Source organism: Nematolebias whitei, chromosome 12, assembly GCF_014905685.2.
Source record: "Nematolebias whitei isolate Nwh7 chromosome 12, NemWhi1, whole genome shotgun sequence".
Lineage (NCBI taxonomy): Eukaryota > Metazoa > Chordata > Actinopteri > Cyprinodontiformes > Rivulidae > Nematolebias > Nematolebias whitei.
Window position 1 is genome coordinate 47,903,253 of NC_056509.1, and position 4,402 is coordinate 47,907,654.

At 46.8% G+C, this 4,402-nt stretch overlaps 1 protein-coding gene across 1 annotated transcript in view; it reads right to left on the reverse strand.

Moving 5' to 3' along the window:
* Positions 1 to 4,402, reverse strand: part of adgrg6 (adhesion G protein-coupled receptor G6) — a 68,522-nt gene that overhangs the window by 53,527 nt on the left and 10,593 nt on the right. The window lies entirely within an intron of this gene.

Here is a 4,402-nt window from a genome sequence, read left to right on the forward strand (position 1 = left end):
ATGCTGCTAACAGAACCATGCTGCTAACAGGACCATGCTGCTAACAGGACCATGCTGCTAACAGAACCATGCTGCTAACAGAATCATGCTGCTAACAGGACCATGCTGCTAACCATAACATTGTTTTATAACACTACTTATTTTTATTGTTGTTTATTGTTGTCTGTCTAAATCAGGTCTCCCCTGTAAATGAGTCCTCGTGACTCAGTGAGACTCACCTGGATAAATAAAGCTTTAAATAATAATAATAATAATAACGAAACACAAGGTGGTGGCCATCTTGGATTCTGACGTGACGACCCAGTTTTTGAAAGGAACCTTTCTTACGTGGAGCTGCAGCCACAACAAAAGGAAGTGGTACCTCGCTCATTTTTTAAATAATGTTCACAAGAACGACAGACGAACGTTCGGAGGAAAAATTAAAACTATTAACAGAAATTAATTAATATATTTAACAGTCAGGTGTAAACAGGAAACTGAAATCTGAAGAACAACTAAAGTTTGGGTTGAACATAAAACGAGTGTTTCCATCTGAAACAAGAAGACGTGCGTCTCGGAGCAGAACAAAACCTGGACATTTATTTTAAACTTTAAAGGTCGTTGGGATTCAAACCAGCACCTCTTCAGAGGACAGTTCGAGAAGAGTGTCCGAGCGGGGAGGTCTGCTCCGAGTCTGAACGAGCCGCTCTCGCATCTACAGCTTCCTGTCCGAGTTCTGTCCGGGTTCTGTCCGGGTCCTGTCCGGGTCCTGTCCGGGTTCTGTCCAGGTTCTGTCCAGGTCCTGTCCAGGTTCTGTCCGGGTTCTGTCCGGGTCAGCAGCTCAAACACACGTGGCTTCTGTTCTGGTGAGCAGCAGCAGATCGTGTGAGATGTTGCGGTTCGGTTCTGCTGGGAACTTTACGAGTGTGTGGACGGCTCGGTTTGGCCCGAGGCTGCTCGGTTCTGGAAAACCCATTAAACACAACAAGGTTCTGGTCACGGTTCTGCTTCGCTCCATGAGAAGAATCATTTTTCGCCGTGATGAGCCGTCCTGGCACGAGCGTGGAGAACGTCACCCGAGACCTCCTGCTGCAGCTTGGATCTCCTCCTCTCACAACTTGGAGGAGGAGGAGGAGGAGGAGGAGGAGGAGGAGGAGGAGGAGGAGGAGGAGGAGGAGGAGGAAGAGGAGGAGGAGGAGGTGGTGGTTCAGGACAGGAGAGTGTTGGATCCTCACCTCTGGTCATGAACTCTGGGTAGACTGAAAGAACCTGATCCTGGATCCAGGAGGTCTAAAGGAGTCCTCTGCAGGGTAGCTGGACTCTCCTTAGAGATCAGGTGAGAAGTTCAGTTCTCCAGGAGAGACTCAGAGGAGAACCACTGCTCCTCCACATCCAGAGGATCCAGTTGAGGAGGATGGTTAAAAAAACACGACTACTTTGATCCATGGACCGAATTGTTTTTGCAACTGAGAAAAATCCAAAAAGGTTCTCACCGTTTTGTTTTTGTTTCTGTGAAATTGTTGCCGGGGAAACTGTCGGGCGAGTGTTTAGGAAATGGAGAAAAAACATCTAGAGTTCCTGCAGGATCAATAAAGTTCCACCTTATCTTACCTGAAGCACACAAAGACCAAGTGTCTTCAGCTGCCTCGTTCTTTCAAGGTCGCCACAGCGAGCGAACTCATGTGGAAGATCTGACAGCTGCTCAACACAACCCGGGAGTGAACCTGCAACCTCAGGATCACAGATCACAGGATATCAGGATCACACGATCATAGGATCACATGATCATGTATCATCAGATCACAGGATCATGTGATCTCAGGATGGAGGCTCTGAGCCCTGAGCCTCAGTAGGATCGTGTGATCATGTGATCTCAGGATGGAGGCTCTGAGCCCTGAGCCTCAGTAGGATCATGTGATCATGTGATCTCAGGATGGAGGCTCTGAGCCGTGAGCCTGACTCTGTGTGAAGCTCATGAAGGTAGTTTACTACGTATGAAGGTGTGAAGGCAGGAAACATCAGAGCTTCCTGCTGCTTGGCACAAAAATTGATCCACAAAACAAAAACCTGTTCCATCTTTAACACAATGAATATTTTTATATTTAATAATTGATCCAGACTTTCTTGCTTCGTCCTGATCCTGTCAAACTTCACCTTTAAACGATTGAAGAAATGGATATTAAGAGTCATCATGCTGCAAAATGGTGGGACGGTGGATCAGTGGGTAGACCTGCTGCCTCTCAGCGAGAGGTCGCTGGATCAAATCCTGGCCTGGGACCTTTCTGGGTGGAGTTCGCATGTTCTCTCCGTGCATGTTTACTCCGGTTTCCTCCCACAGACCAAAAACATGCACGTAAGACTTACTGGTAACTCTGGATTGTCCCTCGATGAGACAGTGGATGTTCGTTTGTCTCGTTTGTTTCTATGTGTCTCTGTGATGGACTGGAGACCCGTCCAGGCTGTCCCCCGCCCCTCGCACAGTGACTGCTACATATGGTCACCAGTGACCCCTCCCCCGACACATAAAGGAAGAAGCTAAAGATGATGGATGAATGTTGGATGATGGATGGATGTTGGATGTTGGATGATGGATGGATGTTGGATGATGGATGGATGTTGGATGATGGATGTTGGATGGATGGATGTTGGATGATGGATGGATGGATGTTGGATGATGGATGTTGGATGGATGGATGATGGATGGATGTTGGATGTTGGATGGATGATGGATGGATGGATGATGGATGGATGTTGGATGGATGATGGATGGATGATGGATGGATGTTGGATGTTGGATGGATGATGGATGGATGATGGATGGATGTTGGATGGATGTTGGATGTTGGATGTTGGATGGATGATGGATGTTGGATGATGGATGTTGAATGGATGTTGGATGTTGGATGATGGATGATGGATGTTGGATGGATGATGGATGTTGGATGAATCCTGTCAGCTCTTTTTCTTCTCAAGTATTTTCAGCTGTTCAGCCTCGTCCTCCCGGCTCCACGTAGAAAAACCACCGTGCACGAACGTTATAATAAAACTATGTTTAAAGAATCAAAACAAACAAAATATTTAATCTTCAAGTAAAAAAACAACAACTGTGTTTTCTGTTTTGTGACTCTGAGTTTCTTCAGAGCCCAGCTGAGTGGACAAACCAGACCCAGAACCTTGACGATCCAAACCGGACCCAGAACCCGGAGCATCCACACACGACCCACGTCGTCCACAAACATTGGACTTTTGTCTCATCGTTTTCAAAACGAGAACCAGCAGAGCTGCAGCTCAAAGCCGTGAGAAGAAGTTCTGACCAAACAAACGAATCGAAGCGAGACTCCGGAGACGAGCTCAGACAGATCCAGATGGGAACAGATGTGCACATTTCAGGAGAGAGAAGGTTCTGCTGCACGACCAGCAGTTTGTTAATGGAGCCGTGAAGACAGAGAAGCTCCAACAGACAGAGTCTGAAGCAGCAGGAGCAGCAGCAGCAGCAGCAGTAGGAGCAGCAGCAGCAGCAGCAGCAGCAGCAGCAGCAGTAGGAGCAGGAGCAGCAGCAGCAGCAGCAGGAGGAGGAGCAGCAGCAGCAGCAGCAGCAGCAGGAGGAGCAGCAGCAGCAGTAGGAGCAGTGTGGGAAGAAGCTCGACGGAACAAATCAAATGTCTCTGGACCCCCCCCACCCTCCCCCAACCGAGGACAGTCTGTTTCCATCATGGCTCGTTCAGTTTTAGATGCAATATTTTCCCGACAGCATGAAGGACGAAGACCAACCACAACAAACGAGCACGACGTGCACGAGAGGTTCTGGGGTGACTGAAAACTGAAAAGATTCAGAACTCGTGGAATGAAACTAAAATCAAAGTCTCAGCTGTTCGGACCAACAGTTTGGTAAAAGATCTGTTTGGTCCCATTTTTGGAGGTTGAGGAGCATCAAGTGTAGAACCACTAGACTGAGGAACAGCTTCTACCCTGAGGCTGTTACACTCATGAATGTCTAACCAGAATAATCACATCATGTTGCTGCTGATCAGTTTCATGTTGCTGCTGATCAGTTTCATGTTGCTGCTGATCAGTTTAATGTTGCTGCTGATCAGTTTAATGTTGCTGCTGATCAGTTTAATGTTGCTGTGTTCATGTGTGCTCATCTGCTCACACAGACTCATGTTCGTGCTGCTGTTCGACGTAATGTTTTTATGCTGTTAGTGATTAGTGAATGTTTAGTTCATATCTTTGATCTTGTTACTGTTTTTATTTTACATTTTATTGTTGGATATAACTGGACCCTGTGAACATAACTTTGTTCCACCACATGTACCACATGAGGTGCGAATGACAAATAAAGAACCATGAATCCTTTTTAGCCAGACACCGCAAAATTCAGATCATTAATCCAAAATTCAGATCATTAATCCAAAGTTCAGAT